This window comes from Rhododendron vialii, chromosome 5a (genome assembly GCF_030253575.1).
Source record: "Rhododendron vialii isolate Sample 1 chromosome 5a, ASM3025357v1".
Classification (NCBI taxonomy): Eukaryota; Viridiplantae; Streptophyta; class Magnoliopsida; order Ericales; family Ericaceae; genus Rhododendron; species Rhododendron vialii.
In genome coordinates this window covers 5,354,350-5,374,296 of record NC_080561.1, presented here as the reverse complement: position 1 = coordinate 5,374,296, position 19,947 = coordinate 5,354,350, and the positions used below count along the sequence as shown (strand labels likewise).

The window sequence follows — 19,947 nt, the reverse complement described above, 5'->3', positions numbered from 1 at the left end:
GTGTGTGTTTGTAGCATTGTTGTTTTAAAGTAGACGCGCATCTCGGCCATCTAAAAGTGTTTTGGACGATCCGGATTAAAGTTAATCTTTTTTTTTACCGGTCAAAGATTAAAAATATATCTCAACCGCTGATTGCCGAAACGAAAAAAACCCCCCAATTTTCGAATTTAGAATGAAATTGGGTACGAAAAAGAACCCAATTTTAAGATGATGATATTCCGTAGTTTGTATGTAAATACAGATGTGATTGTATCTAAAACCGTGCGACATAGTGTTGAATAATTCCAACACTATTTGCAGTTGTAGCACTGTTAAAACATAGTAGAAAAACAATACACTTTTCAAATTAAAAAAAGTTGAAGCAGAAGTTTTTTTTCTCACAAGTAAATTACTTCTACCATTTTCAAACAATAATGCTACAAGCACACACAAATGTTGAAATTTATTTATGTGGCTCACATGCCACATCAATCCTATTTATATATTATAGTATTTATATTCGTAACTAAAATATAGGTATTATTAAATAAAATATTGCCTATATATAATTGGTGACTATTCATGAAAAGGTTTTGTGACTATTTGTAAATAGATGTGGTGACTATCCATGAATGGGTTTAGTGACCATTCATGTGTAAGGTTGCCACTATTAATGAATAGATGTCTTATTACTTCTTTGATGGAAGGAAGTATGAAGGGTTGTGTCCATTGGAAAAAGGGTCATGATCTATCTATATAAAGGCATGTGATTACCATCAAGTTACATGTGTGGAAAACATTTATATAGGTTAGATTGGAAATCCTACCCATTGCTCTCCAAAATCATTTAGTGGGAGTTTATGTTGGTGGACCATATTGGTTCAAGATCGAAACGGTTTCCGAACTTCTTAAGACTTAAACACCATGGTAGAAGGTAAGTATTTCTCCGCTGCGTATCGATTTTGATTCTCCCACATAAGTTTATCATTTGGTATCAAAGCCAACCTTCATGTCATTGTGTTTAGTATGAATTAGTTGATTATCGAAACTTATCGGAAACATTCACTGCTTTTTCGAATTCATATAGACGAAATATTTTTTTGTATCACAATCCATTTCAGTATTGGTCTTGGGCATCATGGGTTTGCCGATAAAGTCAATCGAAGCACTTGTTTTGCTTCTTCATATTGCTCACTGAAATTTACGTGACTTTCGGCAATGAGAATTAGTGTTGTCTGATACGCACCTAAGATTGCTTGATCGTGGTGCTTAAGTCCGTTAGTTAGAAGTGTTTTTAGCTTTTAATTGTCGTTTTTATTCGATATTGCTCGTAAGGTAGTTTGTTAAGTGTTTCAGGCAAAACGCCCTTAAAAGGCGTATTTTGAGTGCAAAGCCAACCCCCAAGTTAATTCAAGAATCATCGCCCGGTGGGACTGGTGCCAAAGTGACCAAAGAACGAAGGTGAGAAGCATCGGGCAAGCCAACGGCCGTCGGGTGTCAAGATTGGGAGGCTGGCCTGAAGACCAGAGATAAGCTCCCCGTATCGATACGGATTTTGGACCGTATCGATACGCGTTTGTTACCTTTCCAAGCAGAGCTTCCCGTATCGATACGGCCATAATCTGTATCGATACGGGATTGTTACGGGAGATTGGCCTTTTCAGCTTAACGTTGTGGTATCGATACTTTGCTTATTCTGTATCGATACGGAGAGCTTCCGGCCAGATATTTGCTGCTTTTTGGGCTTTCCATTTATGGAATACTTGCCTTTTATAGTATGTTTTTAGATATTTGAGGAGAGAGAAACCCATTGTGTATAAATAGGGGTCTCCTCTCTCCCCTTTGTTATGTAGTTAATTAATAGCTTTAATTTTTCTTCCATTAATGTTCTTTCAAGCTTTTCTAGTGTAATTTCTAAGAACTCAAGTAAGTAATTCTCGTTTGTTAATTTCTCGTTTATTAAAGTTGTTCCTACGGACTAGATCTTTTATAATATCAAGTTTGTTTTCGTTTTCATCGGTTAAAAGTCATGTCTCGATTTTATGCTTTCTTTCATGCTTTAGCTATGTGTGAGTAGTTGATAGGCCAAGTCTCGGGGTAATCTTTCCCGAGTACTTAGGTGGTTATTTGGTTCTCAAACCTTCGGGCTTAAAATCTTGGTTTTCGGAATTTCATTAATCTAGCCTTTTTGGTCTAAGCGAGGCGTGTTAACTCCTTGGTATGAAGTTTAGTCAAGCGGTCTTGGCAAGCGACATATTGAGGGCTCGTGGCCCCCTACGTGTTAGATACATTAGCAAAAATAGGTTGATTTAATTCCGGTTAATCACATCTTTTGATAAACGTAGTCATTAAAGCTAAATTCTCCGGGCGTGAGCACGCGGTCGTGGCTCTCGCCTGAGTTATATTGAGAACCGGTAACGGCTTAAGTCAAAGGTTAGACGATCCCTAGACTTGCCTCCTTTTCGTTTATTAAGCGTTATCCTAGTCAATTGCCTTGGCAATTTTCATCGTTTCAAAGCAAAACCAAGTTGGCCGTCTTAAACGCCACAATCCACCTTACAAAACCTACAATCCGATTAAGCTACATTCGAATTCTCTGTGGGTACGATCCCGGACTTTCGGATATTATGCTACCGACGACCTAGCCCTACGCTTGGGGTTTTAAACCTTATATTTGAAGGCGAAGCATTGTCGTTTCTCATTCTTTATTCTATTGCTATCCCTGAGAATTTGGATGCTTGAAGGGTAAATGTGATTCTGTTTGACCACTGCCAGGGGCGGCTCTATGTACACTCTTCCATGGTCAACTGAACACCCGAACAAATTTTTTTTGTTTAGAATACATGTGAAAATTATGGGCTAGCATTTCTTTGAACACCCAATGCAAATATCAATGAACACCCAAGTCTAAAAGAATTGAACACCTAACCCAAAAAGAATTGAACACCTAATCCAAAACTAATTGAACACTCAATCACAACACAATTACAGCCCATCTATCCAGATAATTCATATTTGAACATCTAACACATTACCTTAAATAAAGCTCATAATTATAATAAAAAAATCGTAAAAGGAAAGTGAAAAGAAAAATCTATTGGTGTAAGTATTATGTTCTGCATTCTCTCTCCATATCTTTATTCTCAATGGTCTAAATGTATTAATTTTGCATTCATGACAATAACTACTTTATTTATTTTTTCTAATTAGCTTATAAAAATATGGACAAAGCTTTAAAAAAAAAATTCAACTACATTGCAAATCCTGTTAACTTGAATAATATTTCTTCAAACTTAAGACTACAATAGAAAATCTCATCATGTCATTTTGAAGAACAACATATTTTCAAGAAAATTAACTCCAAAATGCTCGCTACAATTTCTTTCGAAAAGATTTTAGTAGATTAATACGTTGTTTAAATGTTTTCACAAAATATAATTCCTCATCTTAGACAACTGTAAAATTTTACCCCCTCCATTCTCAAAACCCAATATACTATGAAATACAATAACTTTCAAAAAAATTAAATTTTTGTTAAAAAATATAGTTATATATTTTTAAGCATTTCGCCTCGTAGTTAATTTTTTAAGAATAAAAGTTATGTTTTTTGACCCTACTTATACAATTATATGAGATTTTGTACATATATTATTAGTTAATATAGGAGTATCAGTTAGTAGAGTTAAGGTAATTTCTGAACACCCAATCACAAATTCCTGGAGCCGCCACTGACCACTGCAGCTTTTAGACAGGTCTAAGTAAGAATGTGTGGTATCTATTAATTAGACTTAAATCAGTCACGGAATTGCGTTTGCGTTTTTTTGAAATTTGGAAGATACGGTTCCAATTGTTGGCACTTGGTTGTTGACTTGTTGTCAATAGGTATCACTTATTGCAAGAGACACATTGCTTGGTTGCTAAGTGTCTTTTGAGAAATGACACACATATACTTGGTAAAAGGTCGTGAGTACTGGCCATTATTTACTGTTAAGAGTGGCCTTGGATTAACGGTACCATGTTTAAGCCTTGGATTAACTGATTCTTTTGTGTTGTTTTACTACGAAGAGAATTCATACTGAAACAGACCGTTGACGAAGACTTGTAACGGTTCATGTAGTCCTGACGGGTGAATCATTAATCATTTCGAGATATGAATTTGGGCAAGTGGAATTTCCATATGGGATGTCAAGCCTTATTGTATACCAATAAATTTTGGTTGGTGCATTTTCAAGTGACTTGAACGTTGTAGTATTTTGAGATTAGCCATAGCAATTTGAAATATTACGATGTTCCATATGAAGTAAAGTCATGTGCAGATTGTGTTAAATGGCATCAACCATGAAGCATGAATTGATAAAATTGATTATTTTTACCCACATGAAAATAATTAATTTTGTTGATTTGTTTGGGAAAAATGGTAAATTCAACATCAAAACAGAAAAAATTTCCCTATGTCTTCAGATTATGGATTTTACTTTGAGAAGATTCAGTGTGTATTGCAGCCTTTGCCCACAGGGAGGTTTGGATTTACTTATTTCAGTTAAAAATTAGCACAGAAGTTGAAGTTAATTCACAAAAATAATAACTCGGTCATGCGAGGAGGTTCTTATTTTTGTGACTTAAGTTGAGTAAGATAATTATTTGGAAGTCGAGAATAAGTTTTTCCTATGCTCACAGGTATGAAGAATTTGTTCTCATTGTTTAGATTATTTATCTTATTCATAAAGTGTTGCATAAATTCATGCGTGTTGCACCTCTACCCACAAGAACGTTAAAGTTTTTCCCTCTAATGAATAGTAGTAATTTTGAAGTAAAATTCTACTTTTGTAACGACCCGGATTTTTGACCCAATTTTTTTTTCTAAATATAATATTATTAGAATTATTTTCCTTAATGCAATTCTTTTTTTTTAATACAATATATACATGCATTCTTTTTTTTAAAATTTTCTACACATACATGCGTACATGCACACTCCTTCTCCTCCCTCACCTCAAACTCTTTCCGTCTCTCCATCTCCTACTCAGTCTCTACTTCCTCCATAATCCTAAAACCAAGCCAAATTCGTCTATTCCAAATCCCATGAACCCAACCCCATTAAATTCACTCTCATTCTCTTCCACCAAAATTCTCCTATAAATACCCCACCCCATTGACCAACGAAATTTACACCACAAATATTCCCCACGCCCCACCAGTCCAAAAGAGAGAGAAAAACCAGAGAACATCAAATTCCAATCCATGGAGTTTTAGAGAGAGAAAGAAAGAGAGAGAAAAGTGGGTTTCGTACCAAGACCCAACCGAAACTCAATTCGACCATTCCAATCTCTTCCTACTACTCCTAGCATCACCAAGCATCGTCCAATTTGGTTCCAAAGTCTCCCGATCAAAGAACCCGAATTCTTCTTCCCCAAAATTCAAGATTCATTTTTTTTAAATCAATTCGATTCGATTCAAGGTATTATAATCCATTCTAACCTCTTCTCTAAGTATATTAAGTGTTTATATGCTTAACCCTATGTCCCGAACGAAAAAAATATAGTTCAATGAGCGTTTTCTGCCGTATTCACCAATTTAATATTATTTTTGACCCCAACACTTTATTTGTAATTATTTTCGAAGAAGATGACCTTTTTGATATTTATTTTACAATCCGTCTGATATTATTATTATGAAAAACTACTGATCTGATCTTATTTTCTTACAATGTAATATCAACTTAGTATAAAACGTATTAATAATATCAGTTTAATTTATCTGGTAGATTTAGTTGTTTTTAAATGTTTCGAAACAACTTTTCAACATTTCGAACATTGTTTTGACCCCCGAACTATTTTTTCTAGACTTTTCACACCTGAAAGATCATAACTTGTGAAAATCATTTTTTTATTTAATTATCTATTTATTGAATTATTTATTAGTTATCTATCAAGTTTACTAACGAAAAATCTTTGCGACCTTCCAAACAACGTTTTAACACCCAAACTAATTTTTTCTAGACTTCTTGCATCTCAAAGATGATATCTTGTTAAAATAATATTTTTTTATTTAATTTACTATTTATTGTTATTTCTATAGCGTTTTCAATCAAAAATTCTTTACGACCTTATAAACGTTATTATAAATGCCCGAATAATTTTATTTCCACTCTCTATATTCTGAAGATGAAACTTTGTTAACCTCAACATATTTTAATTAGTAAATTATTTATTATCTATTTACTTCACTTTCGGCCACTTTATTTAACGTCTTTATTTAAATAAATCTCATGACCCTCCGAACCCAACTTTTGACACTCCACTGGTTGCGTAGGACCTGTAGGACTCTTATTTAGGTCATGATAAATATTTCAATATTTTTATCTAATTAATGTAGTTTATTAATTTTTAATTAATCTATTATCTTAGAATTAATTAATGAGAGCCTAGAAAAATATTTTTTTTAAAATTCTTTTAAAAAGCTCTTACTCTTATTATTGTCTTGGCCATACGGAATTAAGGGCAATGGCCCATCCATAAAAAGTTGCGTGATTTTATTGTTTATTAATTTTTTAATTATTATTGATTGGTTGTATATTGCATCGATATTTGATTTGAATGTTAGATTGGACCCTAGAGACATGGAGTGGTATTGCGAAATAGAATTCATCTAGACGATGCTAGATAATAGATAAACTGGAAAGTTTTTATTTTTAGATTGCCTGCAGACGGATTTTGGTGATTGTGACGAGATGTGTGATGAAAATAAAACTGGCGGATGTCCAGTGATAAAAACACCAGTGATAAATTGTGTGATGAAAATAAAACTGGCGGGTGTCCAGTGAAAATAAAACTGGCGGGTGTCCAGTGATAAAAACACCAGTGAATATTTGTGTGATGAAAATAAAACTGGCGGGTGTCCAGTGATAAAAACACCAGTAATAAATTGTGTGATGAAAATAAAACTGGCGGGTGTCCAGTGATAAAAACACCAGTGAATATTTGTGTGATGAAAATAAAACTGGCGCGTGTCCAGTGATAAAAACACCAGTAATAAATTGTTTGATGAAAATAAAACTGGCGGATGTCCCGTGATAAATTGTGTGATGAAAATGAAACTGGCGGGTGTCCAGTGATGAAAATGAAACTGACGGGTGTCCAGTGATAAATTGATAGACTGGCGGGTGTCCAGTGATGATTGTGAAGTGATTTGTGAGGTGGTATATAAGATAGGCGAACCCTAGTTGTGATTCAGGCATGATAAGCTTTCCCCTTGTTGTAGTTATTGGGATGCATACTCAGTATATAACTTAGGTGTATCTGCGACAGTAAAGAGAAGTGATCTCATGGGACCGAGCATGGCTAGCGGTTGGGGAGGAAAGATCTCGCGGAGGGATCTTAGATCACACAAAGAGATAATGGATAGTAATAAATCAATTTATGTGAGAAATCTCTGTTTTACTTCTTCGAACTATATTTATCCTGCTGCTTGCTATCTGTAAAGTAAGAGGGGTAGTTGGGTTGGATTATTCTACTGGGTGATTTATCACTCACGGATACGTTTGTATCTTGGCAAATCGTTTGCTTCGGCGATCAATTTGCCAGAGGGCGCAGGATTCACTGGAGAGGATTCAAAGATGGTGCAGTTCAACACGGAAAGAATATCAGGAACGAAGATCGAGTATGTTTCGGATTTGTATCAAGCCTAGAGTCAGCTCTGAAATTAATGTATCTTGAATCAGTAAATTTATCTTGTGACTGTAATAGCTAAACTTTATTTTGAAAAATTATATTTATTTAGCAAATTTTTTTAAGATTTTATTTTATATTGCTTCCGAAAGTCGGAGCGTTACAACTTTCTATAGCATCAAGATCGATATATTGTTCTTGGTCATTGTACTTGTTCATAACGTTTATAAAAATTGCTTCATGAAGCCCATATTATTTACTGGAGTAGTATATTGACTATAAATCATGACTAACTAATAGTCACTTAGGATCCGCTTTATTTATCCCAACGGATAACTATATACGTACTTCATACCTTATGTGCACATGTACGTCTCTATTTTCTAAGAATACTTATAGTGTGACAAAACTTTAATTGAGCATCAATATGAGAGAAAACAAATACGAAAGGAGCTAAAAGTCATGTATTCATTACACGACATAAACACTTTGCCGGAAATAACTAGCTCAATACTTTATACTCAATGGTCACGAATTGTGTTTATGAACTATTTCTCTCCCTTAATGAGGTACTTTACGTCGATATTCTTTATTCGGCTTTTATCTTTATCTTAGAGAACAAAACTGTAGCCAAAGTAAACTTAATAATGGTCTCAAAATAACATCGACAACTTTGAGACCCATATTAATTGCATGCTAGGCTAGTTTCATAGCTCCCACTAATTATGTCATTCATAGTACGATCTAAATTTGTCTAGACCATGAGAAGATCTAAACTTAATAACAATCAATTTCGCATCATTAGCATGCATGTAAACCAACTTTTAGTTCTTGCTCCTCACAAAGTCACAAGTACCTCACAACTTCATTTGTAGTTTTCTAATAAATCAAGGCTAATTGGTATTGACCCAGTAAACTCTGAACAAAAATCCATATAAGCCAAGAATATACTCCCATTAACTTTACGAAGTATAATTTTTTTCTACTCACAAACAAAATGACTTTTTCAAAAAAAAATTCACGATACTACCCAAAGTCAAAATTTTATTGGATCTTCAATTGATCTCACTTTGAACATTAAGCCTAAAGGAATTAAACTTCTCCCACTATTCATGTTCAAAAATTTATTTAGCATACTTAATTATGTGGGTAGTGTTGCATCCGCATTGTGTGAAATCCCGATCCATGCATCCTAAGGTAGAGCAAATTTACGGTCAATACTACTCCAATAAATAATATGGGCTTCATGACGCAATTTTAATACTTATATACACACACACAATAGAGGTGGGTGTTATTAATTAATACTCCTGTATAAGGCCAAAATAATATCCCCTCCTCCTCCATTTCAACTACAAAACAACATTATCCCCCATTTTATCCCTTATTCAAACCAAATATTATTTTATCTCCTCATTTTTAATACTTCATCCAAACCAACTATTATTTAATCTCCCCTTCATAAACATCACACCAATATGGGTCATCATTTATTAATCAATACCCCCTACTATTTTATCCCGTATTTATAAATAGTACCCTCAATCCTTATCCCGCATCTAAATGAACCCTAATGTCTATATTAGAATAGAAGCATAAGTCGGTCAACACAGACAAAGGGTGCACAGATCGTGCACAGATTTTGATGTGGGGTCCACTATGGATCCTCCAAGGGTCTTTGCAAAAAATCGATTCAATCCGATACCTAGAAGTACTCGATTTAATCATATAAGTTTTCATTCAAGTTCAAAGTTGAATGAAAAGTTAGATGATTAAATCAAGTACTTCTAGGTATTGGATTGAGCTGATTTTTTGCTAGAGGCCTTGGAAAAATGTTTCAAATTTAATTAACGGTTCGGATCATTCATGTGGAACCCGTAATGAACCCCAATTAAGATCTGTGCACGATCTGTTCACCCTTTATCTGTGTGAATATCACCTCTCGTATTAGAATACAGAGAGAAAGTTTCTGATGATACACGTAGTATCCCTACATGTGATGTTAGAGACGGCGGGCCCCAACGCAGATACGATACTGAAAGGGACCCGACCCGTTCCAGATTCAAGATTAAATACTTATTTTTTAAGAATGCAATTTTAAGTTTAAAAATTATGTATTTACGCAAATTTATTTTTTTATTTTCATTATATTTGAGTTTGAAAATGTAAACCCTAAAAGGGTTTTGCTAGATATTGCACAATGGGCATTGCCTCGATATGGGATAATTCTCCCAACTGTCCCGAAAAGTACCATCTACCGGTCTTTTACTTTTTTTTTTTATGCTCTTTTTCTGTGAACCTATGGGACACTAGCTGTCATATTTCTAGAAATGCCAATTTTAACCCGCGTGGGCCGAAAAATATCCCAACCTATTTTCTTGTTATTTTTTCGTTATTTAATTAAGGCAAATAACAAGAAAATAGGTTGGGATATTTTTCCGCCCGCGCGGGTTAAAATTGGCATTTCTAGAAATATGACAGCTAGTGTCCCATAGGTTCACAGAAAAAGAGAATAAAAAAAAAGTAAAAGACCGGTAGATGGTACTTTTCGGGATAGTTGGGAGAATTATCCCGTATCGAGGCAATGCCCACTGGGCAATATCTAACAGAACCCTAATAGTCATGCCATTAAAGCTCATGCCATTAAAGTATAAGTAAACAAAATTAATAGTCATGCCATTAAAGCTCATAAAACCAATTCCTACATATGAGACCGAAATCTAAAAACACAGACAGTGCACAGTGGCATATGGGTCCAACTTCTTAGTAAATTAATAAGCACTAAGCAAGCTCTTTAATTTATTATAAAGAGTTCTGGAGCTGAGATAATTCAAGCTCTACGAGAACGGTTAGGATGTTCGCCATTCTCGCGTCACGAATCCCAAGTTGTTGCGTCCTAATACTGAGATGTTTGCCGGTCTCGCAGTCTAGCGTCACTTTTTTCGCTGTGCCACACTTTTTTCAAGTTATATATATTTCGATGAGACACTTAATGATATTTAATTAAGTTGATTTTTCATACACATGTAAAACTTGACGAGCTCTACGTGGTGAACGTTTCTGATCGTTGGACCAATGCCGTCAAGGCTGCGCAGCACGGAGCTACACAACATAGTCCCCAGATCCGGGCTGACGGTAGATTAAGAGATATATGAAAGCTTGACAGCGTTCGGAGCTCCAGAACATCAAACCCGACCCTGTATCATCCTAGATCCTTGCCATTATTCCTGGACTGGGTGGGGGGAGCTATTCAAAGCAATATGGTTTTCCCACACAGGCTACGGAGTATATTATTAGGAAACTCGGTTTTCGCACACAAGCTATAAATACTCTCTCCGTTCCTAAATAATAGTCCCTGTTATAATTTCGGATATTTCAAAAAATTATTTTTATTTTTCAATTTATAATGTTAAAAATATTTAATATGAATTTTGTTTGATAGATCTCAATTAATTTTATTAAATAATATTTTTAAAATCATAAAAAATTTATAAATCTTAGTCAACTGAAGAAGCTATTTATTTTATAACTAATCTGGGTTGCTTGACTAGATTTTCGTAAGAACAGTGACAGTTACGTCTGTCGGGTTTAGTTCACGTCCAATGTGGACTATGGCCCAATTCAATCTGGTCAAGCTAATTTTTTCGGTGGACATATATGTTATTTTGCGGGCCCTATAAGATGAACAGATTAGATTACTACAGTGAACGTTTCGTAGGGTCTACAATGGGCGGTAGCGGAAACCCCTCCAAACAGAACTTAAACTCGCAGGATCTAAAAATATAGCCTTTTGACTTGTTTTTTGTCTTTTTCAAAAAAATTATGGGTTCCGATTAAAATTTTAAACTTTTTGGGTTCCTCTCGTCGAAACGAATCATTAAGTCACAAAAGGTTTAACGCAAATTTACAAAAGAAAAAGTCACTCCCTGCTTTTTAATCCAACGCGCCCATATTCTTTTAAGTTTTTACTATTTAGATTGGTATCAAAACCTAGAATGAAAATGTAAAAAGAATTTTCAAAGCCGAAAATGCTTTGGAAGGCAACTTACACTGTCAAAGTAGGTAAGAAGGGTCGAAGTTCTTAAAACGAAGCAAATATCTAAGTTCCAAATCAGAACCACTTGGTCATTCTTTGGGGTTAACGGTTTCTAGAAAGTTCCTTGATACCCCATTATATAACATGTTTTGAGTAACTCTTACAAAATTACACGGTTGTCACTTTTTAAAAACAAGGGCCTTTTGGCTAAATAAGTCAATTAGCTGCCTTTTTTTTGTCTTTATTCAAATCTTTTTTGCATTTGTTAGTTTCGCTTCAATTTTTTTGTGAATTATTGGTTTGACTCGACGAGAAGAATTAGAAAAGTAAAAAAATTATGATCCAAACACAATTTTTTTTGAATAAAGAAAAAAATCCGACTAAAAAGCCAAATCTTTCGGCTTTATTAAAAAAAATTAGATTTAGCCAAGTAAAGAATTTATGGTCCAAACCTAAATTTTTGTGGATTTCATTATCTTAGTGTTGGGTTTGGTCGCGTAGTATTACTATTACCAGACGCACCCGCCTCAGTTGAAATTCAACTCAACCGTAACCTCACTTAATCAATTCGATTCAAATAGCCCATTTTAATTCTTTGGTATAGCCCAACCAACTTCCTAACTATGTTGTAGCCCAGTTCGAGGCCCAACCAACCCAAAAGTCTTTTGGCCCAATGTATAACCCAACCATGGTCTTTTTTCGAGTGCAATTTTGTTTACGCTTCTTAAAATGATGTAGGTCTCACCCCTGCAATACATTTTTTTGGTAAGCATAACATCACTTTGTGGTGGGATCCTCATCATTTCAACCAATAATAAGAAGAGTAATATTCATCATCTGAAGTGGAGGGTGAACAAAATTCAACTCTCCTTTTACTACTACTACTAGTATATATGCCAAGGCCTATGCATTTGTTTGGTTCATGGGTTAGGAGGGAAACGAGCCCCGTTCCACTAACATTTTTAGAACTTTTAAAAAAAGTGCACGTTTTGTTCTTATTCAATTTTTTTCCGCGTTTGTAAGTTTTGTGGTCAACTTTTACTTTTACCCAAATATTTTGAGATATAACCACTTTTAAGTAAAAAAAAAAAAAGAAAGAGTTGACTTTTTTGCTTAAAAGCGATTATTTCTCAAAATATTTAGGTAAAAGTAATTCTTTTTTATTTTTTCGATTCGTCTCTTCAAGATGAATCAAATAATTCACAAAAATTTAGTGCAAAATAACAAACGCGATTTTTTTTTTAATAAGAACAAAACGTATACTTCTTCTAAAAGTGTTTAATGGGACGGGGTGAAGTTTAAAAGTCTAGAAGGAGAAAAGGAGGGAAGAAAACGGAGAGGAACCAAAAGTGGAACGAAGCAAGTGAATATTGAACAAAGAAGAGGAGGAAGAATGTTCCGGAAGAGAGGAGTTGTCCTTTCATTTTCCCTCTGGAAAAGAGAAAGCCCCTTTCTCTCTTACTGCCTCCCCATTTCCTTTCTTCGAACCAAACAAGAGAAAGAAACACACTTTCTTCTAAGTATTTTTCCTCTCAAACATTTCCTCTTCTCTTCCTTTAAACAAAGCCTATATCAGATTTTTGGCTGAGACACGCAGAAAGAGAGAGCAAAGAGTTGGTGATGGCTGGCTCTACAGGCGCGTTACCCTCCTCACTCACCTCCCTAAACGACACCATCCATCCCAAACCTCCACACCTGACGATCGGTGCCCAGCTTTCATTTAAGTTTTCTAGCTAGTTATGTATCCATAAGTGCATCCAGGAATGTTCCTGGATTTTGGGTAAAAGTCAAGCATAAGCCGTGCCTCGCCTTGTTTGTGATTATTTATTTCACCTCTAGGTGGGATTAAGTTAGGGAACCAAACACGGAAAATGCCCCTTTGTTGATGCAGGATTCCAAGTAGTTATGTGCTAATTGATTGGCAATTAACCTTCCTCACAAATTCTATGTAGCACCGACACTCCACCGGGGGTGACGTACCAATGTCGGACACCGACACGCACCGGACACGCGGCCGACACGTGTCGGACACTTCTCTAAAAGTGTCCTGTTATTTTGGGCAATATTTAGAGTATGACACTTTCCAGACACTTGATAGACACATTCGGACACTTCGGGGACACTTTCCAGACACTTTTGGCGGACACTTTCGGACACTTTTGGGACTCTTTTTGTTGCAAGGTATAGATAATAGATGTAATGACTTGGAAAACTATGTACTGCAAAAGTGAAAACAAGGCTATATGGATATAATATTATTAACTTTTATCTTATTTGAATTTTTTTTATTCTTGATATATATATATATATAGACGTGTCCCCAAACGTGTCGTCTCCCCTATTTTCTGAAAATTTACGTGTCGGGGTGTCGGTATCGTGTCCGTGTCCCGTGTCCGTGTCCGTGCCCGTGCTACATAGTGACATTAGGATACCACAAACGAAAAAATTCAAATTACATTCTCGATCTTTTACTAACACTCAACAAATTGGTTATTTTTAAATTTTTTTCTAGATTCCTAATGTTTCATTGACGATCCTATAGAATGATATATTTTCTTTCATTGGTGTACATAGTATAAAAGTAGTTTTCAGAATGAGACCTATTAGAAGTGTTAGTAGAATAAGTGGGTTTGGCCCACATCGCCTATCTAATATACATGTAACTCTCTCTCTCTCTCTCTCTAAGTAATATAAATATGTGTGTGTGTGTTAGGGTGAAAGATGACACCCTATACACTTTTTCCTTCCTAAACAACAAGACCTTATGTTACTACTAGCAGTGGAGGCACACGCGACGAGTATGCTATTGAAGTGAACGTAAGAACGTGATAAATAAAATTATGTTAATAAACCAATATCAATGTCATACTATGCTTATACTAAACTCTTTTCGCAATGGATATTATAAATAGACAAAAAAAAAAAATTTTTGGTACAGAGAAAAGAATAAAATGTTAGTAAAACATAAGGGAATAATAGAATAGCAAATACATTCATCAACTTAAGTTTTCACACGGATGCATAAATAATTGAGAGCACCGACTGAAATTATCACACGGGTAGCCTCCACATGGATCTCTGGTTTTGGATGTTGTCTTGATTCTTAGATTGGTTTTGATCATTCTCATAATAATGGTACGGTATAGGGCCTTTTTGTAATCGTCTTTTTTTATAGGGGCGCCGTTCTCTTAATGCCTTGAAAGCTCATCAAGGGTTAACTTGAAAGCCCTCAAGGACTCAAAGCCATCCAAGCCTCAAAGCCATCCCCATGGCAAAAGTTGGCAGTTAGCGAACATGGGTTCTCTGGCCCATTCGTGTCCCCTGAAACCCTAGACTATTATGCCCACTTATGCCCAATGTTTTCTTTTCCCCCCAAAACGTATCGCCTCAAACCGTAGTCTCCTATCCCCACTTAAAACACTACTATTCCCATCTCGGGCAGCCCCTCACTCCTCCCACAGAAACCCTAAATCCCGACAATGGTGTTGTCTTGATTTTTCCACCACAAGACCTTCCTCCGGCGGCAAATTCCCTTCCTCCAGCCTTCACCATACCCCCTTCCTCCGACCTTATTTGCTGCCGAACGCCCCTCCTCCGGTCTTCTCCGCTGTGTAACTCCACTCTTCCAGCCTTCTTCGTGCCCTAACCCTCTGTCTTCCTCCTTCTCGTCGCCAAACGCTTGTCGGCCCCATAAGCTTTTCTACAAATTTTAGTCGGCCAAACCAAATAAGACTAAGAGGCCGAGAGGGAAAAAGTCCAAATCAGCTCTCGATAAACTCGTTCAGGACATGAACGAGCTAGAGGACAATGACCATGCTTGAAAAGATCCGTTCAGGAGTCATTCTCATCGATGCCAAGCACAATAAATGTCTCACCATTCTCTAATTTTACAGAGATTTACAGTATATTTTATAAATCTTTGCATATGTTTGTTGCCCAAATTGGAGGCATGGTGGTGCACTCAGGATTTGGGACTGGTTTTGTAGTAAGTCGTTTCCGAGCACTGCACAGACAATTCTCCATATGGGCACAAAATATGGTCAAAATGGCCACAAGATATGGGTAGTTACTAGTGCTCAGAAACGGCTTACTACAAAACCAGTCCCAAATCTTGAGACCACCATGCCGCCAATTTATAAATGCAAAGATTTGTAAAAACTCTATAAAATATACTCTAAATCTCTGTAAAATCAGAGAATGGTGAGAAAGTTATTGTGCTTGGCGTAGATGAGAATGACTCCTGAATGGATCTTTTCAAGCATGGTCATCGCCCTCTCGTTCATGTTCTAAACAAGTTGATCGAGAGCCGATTTTGACTTTTTCCCTCTTGGTCTTCTTTGGTTTGGCCAAGTAAAATCTGCAGAAAATGCTTCTAGGGCCAACAAGGGTTGAGGAGGGAGTTTGGCGACCAAGAAGACGGAAGACGAAGGGTTAGGGTGCGAAGAAGGCTGGAGAAGTGGAGTAAGGCGGCGGAGAAGGCCGAAGGAGGGGTGTTCGGCGGCAAAGAAGGTCGGAGGAAGGGGGTACGGTGGCGGCAAAGGCCAGATGAAAGGGGATTTGCAGACGGAGTAAGGTCTTGCGGCGGAAAAATCCAGACAACACCATTGTGGGGATTTACGGTCTGTGGGAGGAGTGTGGGGTTGCGCGAGATGGGAATAGTAGGGTTTTAAGGGGGATAGGAGACTAGGGTTTTGGGGGATATGTTTAGGGTTTTGGGGGAAAAGAAAATATTGGGTATATATGGGTCCCGCTCCAGGAAATGCACAGGTGGGCGAGAGAGCCCATTTTCGCGAACTGCCAACCCTCAGATAAGCATGAGATATGGATCAGTCCTTTGAAAATTATGCATGTTGCTGACATTCAAGAATGGACTACCCGAAAACAATGACGGAAAAAAGACACTGTTGAATGTTTTTTTCGCAGCATAATTAACTGTTGCTATGATTTAGGAAGTACTGGTTTCAAAGAGAAAGTGATAGTGGCTTTGAAGCAAGGAAACTTGGTAGCGAATGGCTTTCATCTTGAATTAACCACAGACACACGATAGTATACATCAATTTTCTGTTCATTCTCTCATCATTTTACTTGAGGTTCTAAACATTTGCTTGTGCAGGTATAGTTACTTTTGGAAGATGGTTGAAGATGGTCGATGAAGTTTGGACGGAGCCTGAAGTAGCAACTTCGCAATTGGAGAAGAGTCCCAAAAATGTCGATGAAGTTGGGCCGGAGCCTGAAGTAGCAACTTCCCAGTTGGAGAAGAGTCCCAAAAATCTGTAACTGATCTCCCTGTGTATCAGTAGAAGCAACTGTACAACAAACAGTTGTAAATTTTTTTGATTAGGTATTTTCATTGCATCCCTTTTATTTTCTTCTTCTGCCTCTACCCCAAATTTCTAGTTCCTCTTGTTTTGGAAGATGTTTGGTGTACTTTGAGGTCGTTTGAAGTTTGACAGGAATTCTTTTGGAGTGGTTGGTTAGTTTGATCATTCTGTTGACTGGAATTGTATATATTGGAAGGTACTTATACTACCATTTTTCATATATTTTCCTTTAACTGAGGAAATTCATGTTAAATGATTCTTAGCACGCAGAACTATTTGTTTGTAAAATACGTTGGGGGGGAATTATTTTGGGCATGGTTCAGTGATTAGAAATTCGATCTATCTATCGATGCGCTTGATTCGATAATTGTGTAGCTGTAAGCCTGTAACTAGGTGCAAAGAAGTTGTAGGTTTTTTTTTTTTGAAAGGCAAGTTGTAGGTTCAATTTCTGAGAAAGTTAATTGATACCCTTCTTGCGGCTAATGAAAGCCCCATTATTATTTTTTATTTTTGCTCTTGTTTGAGATGATTAACGCATGTTTATGGGGGAAAAAACAATGGTCCATAGGGGGGTACTGAAGTTAGATGGGGCGAAGATGGAATTGGTACCTAGGGCTCCCTGCAAATGCTTCCAAAAGGTAGAGGTGCAAATGAGTTGAGTTAAATTTTGTTGTATTTGAGCTCAGTTAAAGACGAGCCTAAAACTCGAGCCGAGATTGGCTAATTTTGCAAACGAATCAAGCCTAAAACTTGAGCTAAAAACCAGCCAAGCACTTAAGCTAATTTACTTAACGAGTCTTTTCAAATGAGCTGAGCCTATACAAACGAGCTTTGGCAAGCTGAGCCAAGCTTTTAAGTGTCGAGGTCGGCTCATTTAGTAACGAACCCAAAACTCGAGCTCAGTTTATTTACTAAATAAATCAAACCGAGCCGAGCTTTAAGCTGCTCGCGAAAAAGATCGATTCGTTTGCAGCCTTACCGTAAGATATCCATTTCTTTCTTCAGGAAAAAGGAAAGGGACTTTGGAATTGTGGGCATATTGGAAAAAAAAGGACAGGTAAAAGTAAAAAGTTTGGATACAAAGAAAAAAACATGGCACTTACTCCTCCTAGATATCTGAAGATCGGAAAACGGTACCATACTAATTGACATACTTTACAATTTTCTATCCAAATAATGGTGTAGTAATTTAGAAATGCTTTGCTCATTTGGGAGATAAATTTGGACTCCTAATTTTTTCAGAAAATAAACCATATGTAGTCTAGATACCTACACTAATTTAAACCACATGTATAATTCTCTAAAATTAGCAGGCCCTTCAAACTTACCGACCAATGGCCTAATTTTATTTTACTTTTGCCATTCGTTAATTTTAATCTGCATTATTCTAGAAGATTTGGGGGAGGGGGATGGGAGTTACGGGTATCAGATCCTGCCCGTATGCATGAGAGTATATAAGGGATGCCAACTTCACTCCACTCCACTTGCATTGTGGCCTAATTAAGTTAATAAATTTTCGTTTTCTAAAGATACCCCGTTTTATCTTTCACCTTCTACTTTCTTATTTTATGCTTTAAATGTTTGTCTTTAGTAAAATTACAGATTATCATTTCGTATTGAGAAATGGTGTTTGAAGAGTCTAATACAACCCTTCTACAGCCACCGACATGAGCTTTATCGACCTTACACGGGCGGTCATGTGAGGTCCACTACGGATTCCGTACAAAAAATTCAAATAGTTTAATAATTAAAAATATATATGAGTGGTCGCATGAAAAATTAGCTTAACCCGATATATGTACGTGTTCGATTTAATCTTTCATTTTTTATCAAAATTACTGAATGGCTTAAATTTCTTGTACGAGACCCATAATAGCCCTGCATGACTGTAGCTAGGCCTGTCAATGGACCGGATCTAATCCGGATCCGATCCGAAAAATCCGATCCGGATCCGATAAAGTCAATCCGATAATCCGATAATCCGAATCCGGTAATTCAATACGGATCGGATCGGATCCAGATCGGATCGGATTAAATCCGTTATCAATCCGAATCCGAACTTTATTTTTTAAAATTTTTAAATTTTTTTTTAAAAAATAGTAATTTTTTTTTTTGAAAAAAAAAATGTTTAAGAAGTTGTATTTTTATTTTTATTTTTTATTTTTTTCGGAAAATATTTTTTTTTGCTAAAATTTTTTGAAGTAAAAAAAGTTTCCGGATCGGATTCGGATTTTCGGATCGGATCCGGATTTTTCAGATTCGGATCCGGATTACCACTATCGGATTTGAGTCTTATCGGATCCGGATCGGATTGGGTCTTATCGGATCCGGATCTGTTGGATTCGGATCGGATCCGGTTCATTGACAGGCCTAACTGTAGCTGCATGATCGGTGAAGCCTCCGTCATGATCATACTCCCTCCGTCCATTTTTAAATGTCATGCTTCGTAATTTTAACTTATTAAAAACACATAATCATTATACCTTTTACATCAACTTTTATCTCTACTTTCCCTCCTTACCCTCTATGAAAACATCATCATTACATTTTTACTCACTATATATTTTCAAAAAAGAATATACTTTTAGGGGCAAAATGGAAAATTCACCAACTTTTACCCACTAACTTTACAAAATAGACACTTATTAAGGTACAGCCCAAAATAAAATACCGAACTCTAAAAAAAGAACGGAGGGAGTAGCATTTTCGGGTCTAATAAGATGCACTACATAAATCTGATACTCCCAAAGAACAGAGAAAAGTCAAAGAAGAGAAAAGTCAAAGAAAAGTACTGCGAACGGTCAAACAAATTTTCCTAGTCAAATTTTACTTGTCCTTAGAAACCTAGCATCTAATCTCAAATCACTTGAAGAGTTTTTTTTTCGTGTTAAAATAATTACATAAAAAAAAACTCTTATTTACTCCTTTCGGTTTCAATTTGTCT

At 36.2% G+C, this 19,947-nt stretch overlaps 1 long non-coding RNA gene across 1 annotated transcript; it reads left to right on the top strand.

The window, feature by feature from the left end:
- Positions 1 to 15,693: 15,693 nt before the first annotated feature.
- On the top strand, positions 15,694 to 17,050 carry LOC131325518 (uncharacterized). The gene is made up of 2 exons (XR_009199726.1): positions 15,694 to 16,684; positions 16,796 to 17,050. It is a non-coding gene; the product is annotated as an uncharacterized LOC131325518 (long non-coding RNA).
- Positions 17,051 to 19,947: the final 2,897 nt, after the last annotated feature.